The following is a 20,676-nucleotide window of genomic DNA, read 5'->3' on the forward strand; positions in this document are numbered from 1 at the left end:
AACAGTTGTAAAGGAAAAGCTTACAGCCTTTTTAACTAATTGTGGCCTTACCAGCGATTACCATAATTTTCTGAATTTATTTTTTAAGTTTTCTTCCCCTCTGATCTCACTCCATGTCCATGAGTGAGTCGGAGCTGGAGAGTGAACATAAGATACAGTGATAAAAATAGAAAAAAAAAAAGATGCTGGGAAAAGATTTTACAACTTTCACAGCTTTCCACTCACCTCCCCAGACTTTGGATCAGGCCCTCACAGACCAGTCAGAAAGGGAAGGGATGGCGAGGTAACCGAGATGCTAATGCTCTTTTTCCCAATGGAAAAGTAATATTTTATGTAAAGCAAAATAATTCTCAATCCCATTACAACCAGCAGCCCATTTTTATAATTCATTTGTCATAAAAAAAAAGAAGGTATATTTATCTCTTAGAAAAAAAAATCTCTTAAAATTATCACCTCTGAGAATGCCAGAACGTAGGTTTCCTGAGACTGCACCCAAATCTGCAATTTCATTACTATTTTTGTTGAGTTTTGTCTCCATTCCATGGACAACCACCTTTTTCACATGTGCTGTGTGGCTGTCACTGTGTTCCTCATAAGAATCCAGGGAGGACTTCAGGCTTGTCATGATCATGATATCTTGCCTGGGTTCTTTTGAAGTCTTTCTGGTACCTAAGCAGTTTCTTCAGCAATAAGCAATAAGAAGCCATGGCAGGAGAGGGTCTGTTATTTATTAAAATGTTGATAACTTCTGAAAGACTGAACTCCATAATTTCTGTCATGTAGTTTAAAACAACAGGATTCAATTCACTGGGGTGAAGTCTGAAATATTAAGAAAAAGTATTTAAGTACAAATGATGCATTCAGGTACAATGTCAGAATTTACAGTAAGTGGGCAATACACTTCTTGTGATGTAGTTGGAGTAGGCTAAGTTGATTGCACGGGCAAATTATGACACACAGTTGTGCAAAAATCCTCTGTCTGTCTATGCTAACTTGACTGCAGGGCTGAGGGTCTGTTAACTGCATTATTAAATATCCTATTGTTGATATAATTGATTACTCTGAAAGGATCTACCAGGATTAAGCTTGAAAAATTAAAAAATGGAAACCAGCATTTTCTCATTTTAATCTAGTGTGTATATTTTGTGTGTCAGTACAGTAGTCTCACATGGATAGTGTGTGTGCATGTGTGTAAGAAGACAGGAAGAACCCCAAAGGCAGGAAAATCTCAAAGGCCAAAAAGAGAACTATGGAAAGTACAGGCGGATTTTTATTTTTATGTAAATCAGATTGTGAAATATAACTGGTTATGTTATAATGATAATTATTTTACTCACAGGCTTCTGTGAATAGTAAAGCCTAGTAAAGGCATTTTAGAAATATCACAGTGTTGGATTCTGAAACTCCTATCACATTTTTTCAAACTTGCCAAACTTTGGTATGTATGGGCACAGATACATCTGAGGGGAGGGAAGGAGGGCAGAGGTAGGAAGGGTAGGCAGTTCTCAGAGAAGTGAACAAATTGTGCATAGATTTCTAATAGCCCTGGCTGTGACTGGCGGTGGATCACCTGGGTTGTGGTAGGAAAACCTGCCGTGTGTCCTGTAGACACTGTTGCAGATGGTGCAGATTACATAGGACAAATTACTCTCTTTTTTCAATTGCTGTAAACTATTGACTTTTACAGAATGATGTGGGCACAAAATATTTGACCCATGACTAGCCACTTTCAGCTGTGAGGAAGATGTAAAAGGTCTATCACTGAAATTAGGTATTTAAAGACATGCAAAGTATACTTTGCAGCGTCCCAATATGAAATATTAATAGCATCTCGAAAGTTGGCAATGTTTATGTGAAGTGTCATGTTGCACATATCCATTTAAAACTTTTATAATAGTGTTAAACTGTAAAGTGGCGTGCTAAGAAAAAATGGAGACTAGTTAAGGCCACTTACAAAGATGGATGAGAATAAAAATTATTAGAATAACAAGAACTTCAGTGTAATATAAAAATGTCATTCCATCAGGTGGGCATGTGAGATGTAGTTTTGCAGGAAAGGATTAGAAGCACACTGTCTAGAAATTAATGGCACCAGTGAGGCATGTTGAGAACAAAATTATTGATACAAGGACATAAGCAGTTCTATAAGGATGTTTCTTCTTATATAAAATTTATCCATGGTTAGAAAAGTTGATGTGGTGTTTTCTGAAATAAAATACTGTAATTTTGGAAAAGCCCTGAGCATGTAACAAAAATCTTCCAAAAAACACCCCCCAAAATTCCTAAAAACCCCAACACTTCCTCTCCCAAACCCTGTACCTTGAAACCCGAGCTAGAAGAGCGATGTGGAATTTGTTACCTGTTCTCATAGGTAGCAGCATTCAGTATTTTTCTGGTGAAGCCTTCGTTCAACCACTTGTCTTTTATTGCTTCTTTGACTCCAGACCTCTTAGCAGGGTCAGGCTCCAGTAAGGACTGCATGAAGTGTACAGCTCCTGTGCAGTGTTCATATGAAATGGCTTGTTTACTAGTAATATATGATTATCTGGGCAGTGCAAAATTTTCCTTTTTCAGAAATTTAGCACTTCCTCTCCTCCTCCACATTGTAACAACTTCAGCTAAAATCCAGTCCTCAGGGCTACCTCTGGACTGCTAAATAAAACAGCTCCAGCTCTCCTCTGAGACTGCTGTGGTCCTGTGTGGTGACTCTGCTCCCCCAAGGATGCGTGAGCAGGGTGGGCAGCACAGGCCAAACCATGCTGGGAGGCACGCTATGGACCTATGGATGCTGCTATAGATACAGCACTGGACCTCGCTTCCTAATTTGCTTGATTTATCACAGCGAAAGCAGCCTATGGCATCAAGAGCAATCTCAGCGTTGTGCTCACTCAGCATTTGATCAAGTCTCTGAGAAGGGGCCTCCTGTGCCAGCTGACTACCCAGGAGTTATGTTCTTCACACAAAGAAAATAATCTCATTGATAAAACTCTCAGTATTGAGGGAGGGAGATGGAATTGAGTGCTCAAACAATGTGTTGTGCTTTGCCTTCCTGGAGTTGGGACAGAGAAAGCTCAAACATTCCCGCATGTCTGTCTCTCAGCTCCAACACTGCAAAAAGTCCATCTCTTTTTTTCTCCTTGGGAAAACTCTACCGAATTCTTCCGTATTCCTTGGGGATGTTTTGAAAAGAGCAAAATGGCAAGTGACCATTAAACTGGGAACATACTGCTCCTTTCACTGGTAATCTCCTTCAGAAGAGCTTAGATCTCAAGTATGCAAAGCTTGTTTACTACTGCTCTCTTACTGAATTCCCAATGGGCAAGGGAACAATGGAGTTATCCGCAATCTTCCACTAACTGTGTGGGCTTTGTAGAAAAGCAGAGATAATGCATTTATTAGTAGAACTATAACAATAGCATAAATAAGAAAAATTAGAAATATAATAATTGCAGCTATGGAGGGCTTGTAGAAAAATGGAGCTGCTCTCTGGTAACCAATGTCTAAAGAAAGATAAATGGGACACTAATGTACAAACATTCTGGACAGCTATGGTAGATATCTTCATACCATTTACTGGGGGAGAAAAAGAAATTGAATCATCACATTATCTTAATACTGTAACTCCGGACTAGATCCAGCTAGCTTAGTCTGGAACTGTCTGCTGCTTCCCAGCACTCGGCTGCAGGCAGCTGCTGAAGCTAATCTTGCTTCCTGGGCTCATTCTTGCCTAATGTCAGAGCAATGCTGCTCAAAACGATGGGGAGATCTGAACTCATGCTGGTAGATAGATGGGCAAAACATGTCTCATTCTGCTCTGCTTTCTGACTTGGTCTGTGAAGCTGTATGATAACAGCTGTGAGAAGGGGCCCAAGCCTGTGGTGGTCAACAGAGAAGATGCTAGTCCAGGTGGAGAGAAAACAGGGACTAAAGCCAGAGGTGTGTAGGAATCATTGCAAAGCAGCAGAATTTTGAGCTTTGAGGAAGTACATTTTGGACTGCTAACCCAGAGTGTATATATACCAACATGACTTCTGGGTTTTAGAGCTATGGGCTGTAATTCAGGCTTTCCCAGTTGTCCTAAAAGACTCCATAGACTGTACCTCATTAAAGATTGTCAGGGAAATTCAGTGAAAAATGTGGCATTTCAGCTCTTTTTCATGAACAGACTCTTCACAAAAATAGCCTTCCCATTTCTTTCTTTATCTCAGTGTTGTGGATTCTGTCTGTAGCCAAAAGATAAGCTCTTGAGGAAAAATTATCTAAGGTTTTGATAACTGATTTTTGGGAAAAACAGGAAAGAATGCCTGGCTATGAAACACAGCATGGGACATACTAAGCATGACAGTGTTCTCATTTACTGCACAGATGCTTCACTTATGTAAAAGCAATGTATATTTTATTCCCCCTGTGAATAAGTACCAAGAATAGTGGTCTTTTGAAGAGACAACAATGTTATTTTCCTACTAGCCTGAGATAAAGAGATCTTGCCTAAGGCACACAAATGTTATTCCTAAATGCAAACAAAGCAACTGGAAAGGGTACTTTGTATTTTCCAGAAGATTGCATTATTGCTAAATTCACTTTATTACATGGGTTAGACCTTTTGTAAATCAGTATTCTTTACAGAAATTGGAGTCCATTACCAGGGAGATATCTGATGGAATAGGGCTGATTTCTCCAATGAACATCTTTTGATGTAGTTGCTTGATATTAAAAGGTTCCACCGTGAAGGGTAATGTGCCAGTTAGCATAGCAAACATGCTTACACCTCTGTCAAAAAAAAAAGACAAACATCAGAGCTCCATATAATGCTAATAAATTTTTTTTTAAAAAATCCCACAAAGCCATGAGTTTGGTTTCAGAGATTTGCCTTCAGTATCAAGAACGAGGTTATAAATTACCTCTAAGCAGCAATTTGTACTGAACACACATCTTACACCTTTTTTCTTTGTGTAAATGCCATTTTATCTAGAAAAGAATGTTGTGGGAAGTGTGTATAAAATAGACTGTGCAGTGAGTGACTGGAAAGCCTGCAGTGTTGAAAGCGGAAACCTGCTGTTTATTTTTAAAATAAGCTCAATGGAGTGTCAGTGTAGGGTACCCAGCCCATCAGAATAAAGCATTTTGGTTTGGAGGCTGAGTGACAACACAGAGCTGGGACTGATGCGATAGATTCTGTTCCTAATAGTAATTCAGTTCTTCTTGCTTTGCTCAGATTGCTAAATTAGGTGTGACTTATACCTAGAAGGCATTTGTTTGGTAACAGCTTGCTGTTGGTTAAAGACTTAAAACTTTAACTCTTGCAAAAGACTAACAGTCTGCTAGCAGTGATCAGCAAACTTTGTGAAGGTTTGCCATTCAGTTTGGAGAAGTACCGATGTTTGGAAAACTTGCTTAGCTGACCCGAGTTTGTGAAGGGGGAGGTTTCCTTGAACACTCTCCATGGTACTTCCTTGCTCCAGTTGAGCTGTGCCACCACAACAGCACTTCTCTTTGCCATCCTTTGCCGTTTCTCTACTGAACTCCGTCAAGACAGTCATTTTAGGAATTCAGGCAATTCTGATTTAATTGATCTGGTTGGTACATTAGTGCAAATGATGATGATGTCATCTGTGAAAAAGATCTGTTTGTGGTGTGCACAACTACAATATTTTTTTGATGTTTTCAAACAGCTGAAAAACCATGAAAAGATGATGGCACCACTGAAAGACCATGAGAAGATGATGGCACCTTTTTCTAAATGTTTCATTGGATTGCATTTGAACTGGTGATCTATGGATAAAAACTTTTTATTACTCTCGACTAGGACTTACTTTGTCTCACTTTAACCATCTAAAACCTAGGTATCAGTAGTTATCAATGGAAAGAGACAGACCTCTCCAAGAGACATTCATCACAGCTATGTTATACAGCTATTTTAGGCTACAGTTAAGTGTCTCAGGAGACGAGCTATCTCCCTGCACTAACAATAACAGGAGACTAACTGCCTGGTATAAGCCGGATGTCTGGTTGTTAAATGGCTAAATTTTACCAAACCTTCTGATAAATCTAGTCCTTGAATGTAATGCTTTCCAAAACTTTCCTGATGAATCCTTTGTGTAAAAAAAACCTGAGAGATACAAAGGAAACATGCTGCAATGAAATGACATTAAGTTGACCGAAGTAGCAAGGATTGTGGTTCTATAACACATTATTGAACGTGGATTAAACATAGCTGGAGTTGAAGCGAGAGAAGGGCCCCTGAACATTCTCTGATGAGTGGGAGTAACATGCAGTGCAAATGGATCTCTAATGTCATTACAACATTAAATACATTTTTCTTTTCAACACTGCAAACACTACCATGCACTTTAAATTGCTGGTGATGATATACATGATTGGTGCTTTAAACTGGCAATAGTTCTTTTCACCAGACTACTGGATGGGAAAATCCCCAGGGTACGGGAATTTGGGGAAAGGATGGAGCTGCCATCCTAAAACTTCTTTTAAAATCTTATGCACAAATTGTAGCTACTTAACAGTAATGCACTTAGTAGTTAATTGTAGATGGAATCTCATGATATGTTAATCTTGAAAGTTTATTAGCTATAACAGACTGTTTCTCCTCTGTCCAGCTGAACTGTCTGGATTTGCTTGAATACAGCAGCTGTTTCATCAATTCAGCTGGTGCGTGAAAGTTAATCACTTTCCAGTCCTCCAAAGAATCTTTAAAATCTTATGCACAAAAGTCATGATTAGGCAGAACAGGCACTGCTGTTCACCGTTGCCTCATAGGAGCCTTAGCTGTATTGCAGTTGAATTTGACTGGTTTTCTGAATGGGATTCTCACTGAATATGGCTTTCTAGTTCCCGTTGTAAAGACTCCTTGTCAGTCCTGCTGCATAGTCAGTATTTCTCTACTACACTGAAACCTTTTGATTCCAGAGTTGAGTTGATTTGTAACACTTTACTTATTTTGTGACAATAGAAGTAACTTACCTTTCTAATTAATATTTTAGTCCATCAGAATTCCCTTTTCCACTATGATAATGTGAACAATTCCGATTTAAATTGTAAATATGTTTTATGCCTAAGATGCAGAATATAGCTATGTTACACACCAACAGCCATATATAAGTTCTATATAGCCCTTGGCCTGTTATGTGATGTTTATTAACAGAGTGAGCTCAGTAAATGCTTCTAAGATTACTGTTTTGCCTTCATTCAGACATCTGAAATGTGAAATAAGTATAATCCTATTAAGCGCTGACAGGATCCTCTAGACCTGATTTGTCTGTGTTATGTCTACATAAATTCAGACTAGCACTCTTGAAATCCAGACTTATACTGAAGTAATTTGGTAAAATTTGTCCCTTCATCCTTAACTTTGTGTACTGTTCACATCATGTAAATTTAGAGGAAGCTGAGTTATAAGAATCATAGTTAGGTCAAAACCCTATACAGTATGTCTGCGAGAAGCAGGTCTTGAGAGGAATAATGTGCATTATATATTTAGGTGTATATAAATCCCCTTTCTCCTTTGAGCATATAGGAATGCTAAGCTTCTACTTTAGACATCTGAATCAGATGCCTATATGTAGGTGCCAGCAGTACTGTAGATCAAACTAAAACACTTTGTCCTCTGTAGATACACAGTTTAGTAAAGACTGCTGAGAACTGCTCAGGGAGACTCCGTATTCTCGCAGTCAGACGAGTGGATGGCACATCCCAGTTCAGAGCAGCTCTGTACATCCAGGTGTCCTGTTCCTTCTGGCAGGTGTCCAGAATGAGGTGATTTGGGTTTGGATGAAATGCAGCATTGTGTGTTCAACAGAAGCAGAATGTGATAATCTGTTAGATCAATACAATAGTGAGCTGGGATGGGAGGTAGCACTTCTAGGCCAAAAAGTCCAATTACTCTTACAAGCCTTGTGAGCTGTTTGAAATCCATTGGCTTTTATCATTGGCTTCAATAGCTGGATTTTTACCCTACCACTTATTAGTTAAGATACTGCACGGAATTATGATTGCAATTGTAAATAGGTGGGAAGAGTCTGAACAAAAATGCATTTGACCAGCCACTGGGTTTTTGAATCTTAATACTTTGGATGAAGATTTGGCTTAGTCTATATTACTCAAACTCAGTTTCTATGCCCTGAATCAGGCCTGCTAGAAATGGGCTTAAAAAACATGGTCTACAGGGAACACTCAGACCTGGGCATATGGACACTATGAAAACAGCTGAGAAGAAGTTGATATGTGGGCACATACACATATAGATAAACATGAACTGCCTTTGGACAAATGATGGGACATGGAGAGCCGCTCTCCTATCCAGATCTGTGAAGATCAAAAGATACAAAAATGGATTTAATATACTATCATTTTCCCAGCTCCATCCAGAAACCATCAAAAAAGTAAAGAAAACCCAAAACTGACTGCTAGAATTGCAAACTGCAAATTCAGTTGAAAAGTCTGAGATAATATAGGTGAAAAATTACTCTTCTGATGGCACCTTCTGCATTCTGATTTATTATGAGACATATCTTATAGATGTAATGAACAAAGAAAACAGAGTCCATTCAGGTTTGTACCACCTATGAAGTAAATAGCTCCACTTTTTTGTCATAATCTGATATAAAGGGCCTAGCCAAAGTATGAATGAAGGTCTCATATCTCTACTGTAGCCATATCTTTGGTCTGTGTGTCCGTCTGTGTGTCCTTGAGACTCAGTTTTCCTTTTTAGATTTCTTCTTTTGGCAAAATATGTCTTAGACAGAAAATGCTCATTTGTCAGCCCAAGGTTTCCAAGGATCTACACTGCTTGTGACAGAAGTTACTCAGATATCAGCAGAACCTGTGTGCCAGGAGGACAGGAGGGTTCACCTGAGTGAGTTGATATGTACAAGTTCTTTCTCTGTCTCTTCAGAACAGGCTCCTAGATACAGATACCCTACCTTTTGTTGATTTCCCTTGCTACAGGGTTACTGCAGAATAACGTGTGTATTGCTCATTTGTTTTTTTTTCTCTAGTGTTTTGCAATGGATACACATTTCAAGATACATTTTTCACACTGATATGTTTTTTTTTCCTGGCAACCCTTCTCTGATATATCTCTGCTTTCCTCCCTGATGCCCCAAAGCAAAGTGCCACCAACCCATTTATATCAGGGTATTGTCTGGGTACTGCAAGTGTTTTGGTAAGTATATTTTTAGATCTACTCACATGGACCAGACATCTACCTTTGGACCGTATTTCCTATGAGCAAGGAGTTCTGGGGCAGCGTAAGGTGGGCTTGCACACTAGGTATGTAACAGCTCCTGGGAGAGACCCTCAAACTTTACAGTACTGCTCAGTCCAAAATCTGACAGTCACAAAAACAAAGGCAAAGAAGTTTTAGTGTCTTCTCAAAATAGTTTAACTTTACCAATTGGCTGAAGATAGGAGAAAGATGAAAACAGCAGCTGGCTTTAGCGTCCGGTGAGATCTCGTCTGTAGATGTTGATTTGGGTTCAAATAAATATGCCATGAATTAGCAGAAGAGGAACAGTGAAGTTACCCAGCCATGGGCCTCATTTGGTTGATTTTGGTTTAACTATTTTAGTTTGCCTCAGTTGACTGTATGCTAGTGCAAGAGTGCAGCTACACAGCTGCATTGGCATGGTTTAATGAGCTACAGCATTCAGCCCAGCTGGGTGTGCTTTAGCCTGTTGTAAACGTGGGGTAAAATGTGCTAACTTAAGCCTTTTTCTCTGTATATGTGCATGTGTGCAAGGGGGAGGGAAGAGAAAGGTGTGATTGTAAAGGACTGGCTGGCTATAAAACAGGGGTGAAGAGTTGGCGCCTTTTTTCTCCGAGGTGTTAAGCTTTTAAAAGTCTGGGAAACACTGGGTTAAACATGTGGCGTCTCTAAAAGTGAGCTTCCCTTGCGAGGACTTTTCTGTGCGGTTTCCATAGAATAAAATTAATGTTTCTCTGAGCAGTGTTAACTGCTTGGTGCAAAGTCCCTCATTTTTATAAATGTTTGCTTCACTACCCTAGCAAAGTTTCTGTTAGCGACCAAAACAGTCTTTTTTTTTTTTTTACACATACTAAATGATGAGTTTTCTAGTTGGAGTAATGACTCAACAGAAGCTAATGTGTCCATACCTGCATTTCACCCCAGAAGATTTATTTCTTTGTCTACAAATCACTTCTGCTAGGAACAGCTTTCTACACATAAAAGCTGTAATTGTTTCTTGCTTCTCCAGCAATACACAAGGGAAAATAACAAGCAAAATTGTTTTCCTTGTTCTCTTAAAAATATGTTTTAGTTAAAGATCAAATAAACAAGCTGTTAAGTTATACTTCATTACTTTTATTTATTCTAAAAGCTTAAATATGTTTATTGAATAATCACAAGCTCACTCATAAAATGTGCTGTTTAAATGGTAGCTGAACTGTCACTGAAAGCCACGCAAAATAAAAAGCTGAAAACAAGCTTCACAGATAACGTGCACCTACCACCAATTTTGATGTTGTTGTTCTCATTAAGAAGAAAATTTTCAATTTTTAGGTCCCTGAAATGAAGACAGAAATCAAACTGTAAGATGCCTGATGTCCCAGCTAACCATTTGCAGATAGTTTTTAGCAAAGTTTAATTGAAATCATAACAATAGTTCTGCAAAGCTCTGCCTACAATTGTAACAAGATCCTTATTCCTTCCTGAAGTTTTCAGTTGGGAACATGGAAGATTTCTGTATTCCAGGGAATACTTTATGAGTATATATTTTAAATAGACCACTCATTTTAGGAATCATCTGTTCTACTGATGTATTTTTTTTAAAAATGAACTGCATTTATTTATTCTTTTGAGTAAAAAAGAAAGCTGTGTGTACTTGGACCCGGAGTGTTTTTGCATTTGTTTGAAGTCCTGAGCACTGTTGAGTATATTTCTGCTTTACTTTTGAGTATATCATGCCTGAGAGATATAAGGATGAAAAAGGAACTGGAAAGTAAGATCTTGCGTACCAAAGCTGGTCTGCGGACAGATACCCTGAAGGTGGAGACATCTCTGCAGTGAAGTTTACGCAAACAGGGTCAACCAGTATCAGCTGCTCCCGCAGGAGGACGTAATTCAGAGCTGCAGGAAAAATGCTGTTAGCTGGCTCAGGCGCTTACTTGCTTATTGTGGGAACATTTATATCCTCACAAATTCAAACCAAAAGCCGGAATATTGCTCCACTGTGGAGAGCGCCCGAAGCAGCAGCTGAAATCTTTTGTAGCACGAGGGAATCCTCAGTCAGTGTAATTTGGGTGTTGGGAGGCGGTCCAGGAGCCTGCGATGCTTTGCTGACTCCCATCACGGCCTCCCGAGTGCTGCTGGGGGCTTCCCTTGGCTCTGCGGGGGACACAGGGGGACAGAGCAAGTTTCAGAAGCAGCTCCGAGTATGTGGATTTCCCTCCCACCCTCTCTGAACTGCTTTCATCAGCCCAAAGACCTTGGACAGTACAGGAGGACAAACCAGAAGGAGCGATGGGAACTAGGACAGAAGCAAGAAGCAAGGGCTGGGAGAACTGGTGCTGCATGAACAGAAGTGTGCTGCTGCAGGGGATTAACTCTGGAGGTGTACCTGGTGGTACCGATGTGTGGTTTTATGGCAGCATCCTTTTATCTCCATGGTTCTGGATGGGACAGCATTGCACTCAAAACCCTCTGCTGCCCCAGGCTGAGAATGGGATGGAGATCGTTTTAATGATAACTTTTTAATCGGTTTTAATTTGAACGGCATGTTTTCTGGAGTGGCAAATAAGCCAGTGCCCAAAATCTGGGAGGTAGATTTAGATAACTTTGTTCATAGCCTATCCCTGCGACATAACCCTATGCACTAAAACTGTGTGGTTTAAAACTAATTGTGTTTCAGACCACTGCAAATCTGACATTTCTATTGGATTTAGCACCCCACAGTGTACTCTGATGACTTTTACTACACTACAATTAAATAATGTTATATTGGATTGCCACAACTGCTGTTCTACAGGCTGAGCTGAGTGCTCACACAGTTAATAAAAACGTATGCTTTCTTGCCTGAAAAACCTGATAATGGTCACTATTAAAGTTTACATAGTGTCAGAAGTTGTCTTGCATCAAAGATACATCTTATTCTTTTTTTCCAAAGGAAACTTTCCCAGAAATGGTGTAAGTTTAAACAACATTATGAATTTTTTGTCATTCCCATGGGGACTTCAGAGAGTGCCTAGAGGGCAGCTTGTGATGCTTCTCCAGGTCTTTGGTCCAGTAGTGATTCGAAAGGATATATGGTAAAGGGAAAATATCCAGACAAAATTAGGAACTGTACATACAAGCAAGTTACTGTCATTTAGCAAGCAGCAGCTTTAGGAGTTGGTAGCTGACAGTGTGCATGCGCTAGCCCAATCCAATTGCGAGGTAATGTGGTTTAGCTTATATGTCTTTGTTTGAGGTTTTTAAGCTTAGATGCATTACCTCACCACTTGGCCATGTCTAGAGCAGGCATTAGGATAGTTAGCAGAGCTCAGCTGATGAGTGTTAGCTTGTGAAGCTGTTGAACTTGATCTTGTGCCTGAGCATTCTTATATGTGGCACAGTAAAATGCTGTGTGCTGGGAGAATAGGCAATTGAGTCAATGCTCCGTCTTCTGGATCATCTTGGCAACTGTGGCATCAAAATCAACCGTGATCTTGCGTGGACAAGAAAGGTACTACCTTTACTGTGAAATGTAGACTCAACCTTAATTTAAGCTATAAGGATTTGTTGGATCAGTGTTGATTTTAGTGCTGAATAGGAAAAGTAAACCTCCAGAAACAAAATAGCTGACAAAACATAGCACAGGGTTTCTGATGAGCGATAGCAATTTGGACTAAAAGTAGTTACAAAACTGGCCAGTTTTTCGTAAAGTATATTATTAAGACAATAAAAAATACTGGTTTTCCAAGTTATATCTGAGGGTTAAAAACCAGGAATGCCTATAAGACACTTCTGAGCAAAAGTAAATTAAATTAGCAAGTTCCTAAGATCATCACTTAGGAATGAGACCTTGCAATCACCAGGCACCTCCATTCTAGTAAAACAAAGGGGCCTTGGGCATAGACCCAAGCATTGGCACACAATTATCCATCTCATGAACCATGATACCTGGTGTGATTTTGCCAGCACCCTCCCCGTGGACCAGCAGCTGTTCCCAACAGGCAGCTTGGGAACTCTCCTTGTGTTAAAGTAATGCAAAGGGTTGAGCTTTGCTCAGTGTTTAGATGAGAAAATCAGATTGATTTTGTGAGCTAACTTTCCTATTTCTGTGCTCATCTTTCTGGAAACATTGATGCCTTCTTTTCAGAAGAGGATACACCCACAATTATCCTCATCGGTTTAACCTCCACAGTGAGTTGCTATAAATCACTGCAGCTGGAGCTGAGGAAGTGTCACGGTTTAAAGCTGGGCCAGCTATTAAACCTGTGGCAGATGCTCTCTGTTAGCCCTCCCCCCCCCAACCCAAAGGGAAAGGGAAAGGGAAAAGGGAGAGAGGCTTCCGGGTTGGAAAGTTAAAACAGTTTTAATAAACTATAATAATGAAAAAAAAATATAATAACAATAATAGAAATAATCAAATATATACAAATATATATACAAAACCAAGATTGAGCTCCCCTGAAGTCAGCCACGTCACCACCGACACTGCAGGGCAGGCTCCGGGAAGGCCCAGGCTGGGCCTAGCGACGGTCAAGAGCTGGATTCAGGGATGCACGGATCGGGATCGGGGGCAGCAGGAAAACAGACGGAGTCCTCCTTGGACACCGGCCATAGCAGAAAGAGAGCGAGACCCTCGTGATCCCCCCGCTTTATACTGAGAATGACGTGTATGGGATGGAATACCTTCGCTGGTCAATTTTGGGTCACCTGCCCTGTCCGCTCCCCCCCTGCAGCTGCGACCCCCCTTCGGCTCTTCACTCGTAAGCAGTGAGGAATTCAGCAGTGACCTTGGTTTCTCTCAAGAACAAGTACAGCAAGAGCCTTTCTGCACAACATCCCTACCGGTGCCTCAGTGATAACTATAAACTTCGAGCGTTATCAGTCCTGGAAGCAGACAGTGTCTGCAAAACATGCAGTTAGTTTCAGAAAGTGCAGTTACTTAGAGGAGACTTAGCTGAAAGTAAAAATCACTGAAAGGAAAATTGGCCCGGTTTAGGCCAAACCAGGACAGCAAGGAAGCCCTTCCAGATCCTTCCCAGTCTGCTTCTGGTATGAGGTCAAGGCCACAGCTCTGAATCTTAAAGCTAACAGCAGGTCACGAGTTGAGATACTGCTGATCGAACTTATGCCTGCGACCTAACAAGGTGACTGGGCTCCTGCCTGACCATGCAACTTCATAAACCCTGTGACAAAGCACTTGAGAGCCAGGGATGAATCTTCCTTTGGTTAGGGGGGTTTGATAGTAAAGCAACTCTCCGGAGGAGCTCGCACCACTTCACACCTGGCTACTCTCAGGGTGTGCAGCAAAATTCTTCTCTCTTGCAAAGCTTTCCCAGCAAAATATTACCAACAGAAGAAGATAAAAGTAGGGGAAGAAGTCAGGCTGCTCCCCTGCTCACCATGAAGAGTTGTTTCCGAACAAAAAGAAGGGAAAAGATCTTGAGAAATTAATGAGGAACGTTGTCATGGGAAGATCATAAATGTTATGATCATGAGCACTGAAGAAATGCTGTAAAATGGATTAGTTAGGGAACCAGCAAGGCAGGGGTGTCAGCCTGGACTAAATGGGTGAAACCCCTTGGGTTTCTTTTCTGGTGGGTTTTTTTTGTTCTTGTTTAAATTCTCTAGGTCACATACTGGCTATTTCTTTCATGTCCATTCCTTGTTAATTAACAAGTTCAATATAATTTAGTGCTGGATTGCAAGAATTTCAAGTCAGAAAGCACTTGTTAATGCTGAGCCATCACATTCACAGCTTATTGGTTTCATGGTTGCTGTAATGGTACAGTCAACTGGATTACTTGTTAGGTCCTGGGGGCTTTCTTGATGAGTGCATTTAGCATTTAAAATTAAGGATCTGATTGACCATGAATTATTAAGTAAAACAGAAAACTGGTGGGAAAAACTGCTGCTTGCCTACTCTCCCACCTAAAATGGAAGTCCTTATTCTGCTGCTCTTGGCATATAGGCCGAGATCGCTGGTGGGGGGAAGAAAATAAGCTTCCCTTGCATGGGGTGCTTAGGTTCCTCTAGCAGTGGCTGAAGTTGTGATTTGTCCCTGTAATGCAAAAGCCAGTGTGGAAGATCAGTGACCTGCCACAGACCTGGACCCACAGGACCGTGTCCTCTGTGCAAGCAGTGAGCTGTGATTCCTCAATCTTCTGTCCTGAGTGACATGTGGTTTTTTTCAATATGTTGTGGCTAACCAAATGAAATCTATATTTATATGCATAGCCACACTGAAATATTTGAATTAGATACATGTTTATTGCCAGATAATTCTGAGATAATCATGGCAAAGTATTGATTTGTTGCTCTCATCAGCTCTTGTCCCTGGACTTTGTTACTTTACTCCCCAAGGAGCGTGTAACAGCTTATCTTCTACCACCACTGAGAATAATGCTTTATTAAGATGGGCTGAGAGAACATAGTCTCCTTTGCAATCCCTGTTTTTACGAGGGAAAATTAAAGACATGCTCTCAGTGAAGAAGAACACTCAGCGTTCTTGCACACTTTCTTTTCTTACTGTTGTTTGGAAGGGGGGAAACAGCTTACCCGTGAACTATCCCCTGGCAATGCAGGTACTCTACTGCAGACAGAATTTGCCTGGTGTATCTCTTTACTTCCCTTTCTGCCAGCCTCTTTTTGTCACAAATTCTGTCCAGGAGGTACCCGCCAAGGCACAGCTCCATCATCATGTAATAGGAGTTGTCAGTCTCCAAGGTCTCATATAGCCGAACAACACTGGGGTGCTTAATCATCTGGTGTATCCGTGGCTCACGCTTCATGTTTTTTAAAATGTAGGAATCCTGCTTGGCTTTTCTCTGTCAATGACTTTTATGGCTACTTAAATTGCAGGATATATGCAAATTGGCAACAAACTTTGCAACCCAGATTAATTTTCAAAAGGATGGGGAGTAAGCTGACATGTGGGAGAAGCTGGTTTTGACATGGTGTTGATAATCAACATCACAGAGGGAGACATTCCCGATGGAAGAATACACTTTTTATTTTTCTTGAAGGACAAAACAGGAAGGCTGAACTCTGTCATATCTATCCCTCTGATTGCATTAATAAATACGCATATATGAAATGTTCTCAAATGTAAAAAACCCCTACATGCTTGACTGGTAACTGCATCTGTACGGTACCACATCTTTTTTCTAACATATTCCCTTCTGACTTGGTCTAAAAGCCACTCAAGACGCTGGCTATAATGGACTGGGATTAGACTCTTTGCAGTTTGGGAAGCTAGTCAGCCAGTGAAGCTACTGAAGCCACAAGAAAAGTAAAAATCAAAAAGCCACTTGATAGTAATCCACCTTTCCTCAGTTAAATCTAGTGGTTCATTATTTTAGCCCGACTGAGCTAGAGATAACAGATGTTATCTGTGTCCTGACATATAAATGATCACTGTTGGAGTGGCTGGCTTTTCAGTAAGTGTTGTCCATAGCTTTAAAGGTCAGGTATGTGGCACTAATTACTCAATGAGGATTATCAGGGAAAGCAGATTTGAAATTGTCCTTACGCCATCATCCTGTTCTCTTTCAGCGGGAGGATGTCTTTGTTGTCTATATTGTTTTATAACTGTGAAAACAGTTGCACTCAATACATACTCACACATGTGACTGATTATACATGAGCAATAAACTCAATTTATGAGGTTAATTTATGAGGATAAGGTTCAGAGGATAATTCACTGAGTAGATTGTGGTTTGCAGATTAAATGGTCTGAAATTTTCTGACATAAGTTAGCGTGAGGTTACTTGCGATTCCTACTGCGTGGTACCCTCTCATTAGTAGCTTACCTTCTCGCCCGTGGGGATGTGCAGCCCCTCCATCACCTTGGCAAAGGAGTCCTTGTTGATCGTTTTGCCTCCTATGTAATTCCCAATTTATTTGGAGTGAGGGAAAGTCTTCCCAGTCTCTTGGGGCATCTTGTTAAAACAAGCAGGTATTTTTATATCCTTTCTCCCATTCTGGTAATATCCCATCCCAGTTGCCAGTATCTGTCATTTTGTCATCCAAGCCTGATTTCATTGCTGTGGGCATCCCTGGAGAGTCAGATTCATATTGCTACTTTCCAGATGTAGCTTCTGATTCACAGCAGATCCAGGCATTAAGTCTGTACAGCTTGTGATGCAAGTGCCATCCTGCTGATCACAGAGCAACTAATCCTTTCCCTCTCAGACTCCATGTTTGTCACTGATCTCTAGCCTGAGCACACAGATCTGCTCAAGCAGAACCAAGTGGCAGATTATTAACCTAACCTGATATGCGATGTCAGTTAATGCCCCAGAGCTGCCGCGTCAGATGACACATAATCCCAGCATTAGCCTGGAATATACGGCTGTTTTCCTCCTACAATAGCTCCCTAAAAACACGCTCAGTGCAAGTTGCACCAAGCTAAACTGAGCCACGTTTTTCCTGGTATGTGTATTGCCAGCATGGAACTTTATTCTAAAAACACCATGGTAGCATGAATGCAAAGCTATCTTACGTACCTGATGCTGTGCAAGCATTTACACATTTGCTGTGTAAAGCATATAAACATACATGCGCTTGTAGCACATTTAAGTCCCAGGGCCCTGGCCTGACTCCAGGTCTCACAGAGGTATCTTGCATTTTCTGGGACTTGATTCCTGTTCTGCAAAATGTAGCAGTGGGGACAGAGTGTGTGTGTGTGTGTGTGTGTGAGCATTTTCCACTTTACAAGAATGACTGAGAAAAGAAGAAAAGAGTTGTTTTTTTTTTTCTACAGCTGTTGTCTATCTATATGTGTCTTCATTACCTCGGTTCTTTCTAAAGTCACAGAAAGAGAAAAGAGCCTTTCCAGAGAGCGCTTTCACCTACCTGCAATTTGAGACGTGAGTTACCGTCTCTCTCCGCTGACTACAGTGAAATCTTAGGGAGCCAAAGCCCTTCCCAGAACTTAGCGTGATGACAAATCCTTTCTCCACCCTTTGTCACTTGAAGTTGAACAATAAGCAGCATCCTGCTTGCTTGATTTGACTTGTGAAGCTCACGAAAGGCAAAAATTTGCCAGGACGAGTGAAAATGAGAAGGAATTTTTTAAAAAGTGTTTAAAATCCAAAACGGATTTACTTACACTTTACAGTTCAAACTCTTGTGGGTGAGTTCAATGCATCGCCATCTGCATGCAGCTGCTTGCAGGCACAGGGCAGGCTCTTGCCTTTTAGTGTCTAAGTAAAAGAGAGAATCCCACTAAGCTGAGCAGGTTTTCTCTTCACAACATACTCGGTTGTCACGCTTTGAGCTATATCAGTTGCTCAGCTGGAACAGGACTTTGCTAACTTAAGTGACTTTTTTCTATTCCTTACAGAAAGCCAGAAACAAAGGAGACATGGTTTTCTGAGGGAAGAACGAGGAAATTCTCCTTGATTTGTACTTACTATTTGGTCTGCCTCCTTCCCGTCTTCCTAAACCACTGTTCATTGACTTTCCCACTAAAACCAAGAAAATAAAAGTGAGGGGAACCTCTGCATGGAACAGAAACCTCATATTTCTGGCACATTTCCGAAGAAAGGAAAAAACCTCTTTAAAAATATAACAAACATTTAAAACATGATAGCTAGCTAAGTTAACTATTGCTATTTTTGGGGAAAGTCCCAGCCTGACACCTTGAAAAATGTTGAAGTCAAAAAGCTTCCAAATACCTTTCAAAGTAATTTTTTTTTGGCACAGTGGAGGATTAAAAAAAAAGGGGAGGCAAGGCAGAAGGAGCAAAAGAGAGTCCATCTCTGTGTTAGGGAGTCCACGACTACTTGATCACAAGCCAAATGAAGCTGAAATCCTGGATGAGAAGGGAGCTTTCTGCCAGCGCTAGTAGTGTCTCTGCTCTGTGATACAGCTGTTATGTGATGTGCTGCATTGCAACGTGAAAAAAGTGTGAGAAGAGACCAAATAAAGCCAATCTCTGAGAAAAGAGACATGCCAATAAGGAATAGTCTCCAGCAAGGAGGAAGGGTTAGCGCCGTAGGAGCAATGACCACCTTAATGACTTCAAAAAACAAACAAGCCCTGTGGCATATTTTTACCACCTTGTATTCATTTGGGGAGGGTGGGAGGGAAGGCAGTTCTGCTTCTTTGAGAAATAAAAAAACCCAAACCAACAAAACAGCAGATCTGAAGAACGTATACAGTTTTCCTATCGGCAGGTGAAAAAAAAAAACGGTTTTTATATAAATTGGAGACTAATTCCATGTTTGAGAAGACAAATTTTGCTTTATCACTCCATATTTTTAGTACCCTTCTAGGGAAACTGAAATGAAAAGTGTTTCTCACAGTATTTGTGCTACTGATCCAGAAAATATGAGGCCATGTGTGTGCAGGAGTTAAATTTATGCGAAGGCCAGGCTAGTTAAACTACCTCATTACGTTCAGCAGATATAAAACAGCATGAGCAGGAATATGTCTCTTCACAGCCACCATCTTGGATTTCCTTCTGTGAAGCAAAATCCTGCCTGTAGCTGCATCCAAAGTTCTTCTTGTCTCACAAGAGAGATGTGGCAATGTGGTCCTGGTTTATGGTTTTTGCCATTGCACGATGAAGCCTTGGCTTAATGAAAGGCTGGGTTTTACTTCTTGGAGTCATTCTTTTTGAAGTCCTAATTTATACTCTTGTGAATACTGCCGGTTTTGTAAGATCTAGTGTGAGATTTTTCAAAAGGGCCAAAATGTCAGATTCTTAGAGCTGTGAAGCCCCACTGATTTGAGTCAAGAGTTCCCCCAAAGCCTGGCTTTCTGGAGTTGCAGAGCATATGCCCTGCCTGAAGATGTGCTTTCCAACAGGCACTGAGGGCATGCCGACCTGGTGCAGGAGCTGCGTTGCTGTGTGGGAGCAATGCTGCAGCAGGCTGGGAGACAAGGCTTTTTAGTTGTGAGGCAGCATCCTACTCTCAGGACAAAAGTCAGCATCTCCTCCTGGATCAAAATTGTCATAGGGATGTACCTGCACGCACAGAACTACTGCAAACTTCTCTTTTCCAAGAGTGGTGCTTTAATGCACGCATATTCTTAGGTGCTTTGGCAACTCTCCCCACTCTCTTGACTTTTAACTTTCCCAGTAACCGCTGCTGTCTGCTGCTTGAGGTATTAATGGTGCTGGCTTAAGTCCTGAGCTTGGCCCGCTTTGGAGGACTTGAAGGTTGTGAACAGTTCATATTTCCACATGCCTTAGGTTACCTGGGTGTAGGACATAGGCTCAACAGCTCCTTCCAAGACTGAAAGCTTTTCAAGTTTCATGCTGAGAAGTGGGGATTTCCTTTTCAGAGAAGGAAATCGAAGATGGTGGCATCTAAATGTGCTGAATGGAGTAAATAAGGAGAAAAAACCTGGTTTGAAGACATGGTAGGAGGAATTTCATCTAAATAGCAACCTCACAGTCTGTATCATATTAACTCTCAGATCCTGGAACCACTTCAGTCTGTTTTATAACGTACCTAAGACATGCCCTTATTGCACTGTAACAC

General features: G+C 40.9%; 1 pseudogene; it reads right to left on the reverse strand.

The window, feature by feature from the left end:
* Positions 1 to 590: 590 nt before the first annotated feature.
* On the reverse strand, positions 591 to 17,178 carry LOC137661060 (hormonally up-regulated neu tumor-associated kinase-like; annotated as a pseudogene).
* Between the last annotated feature and the right edge of the window lie 3,498 nt (positions 17,179 to 20,676).

Source organism: Nyctibius grandis, chromosome 1 (genome assembly GCF_013368605.1).
Source record: "Nyctibius grandis isolate bNycGra1 chromosome 1, bNycGra1.pri, whole genome shotgun sequence".
Classification (NCBI taxonomy): Eukaryota; Metazoa; Chordata; class Aves; order Nyctibiiformes; family Nyctibiidae; genus Nyctibius; species Nyctibius grandis.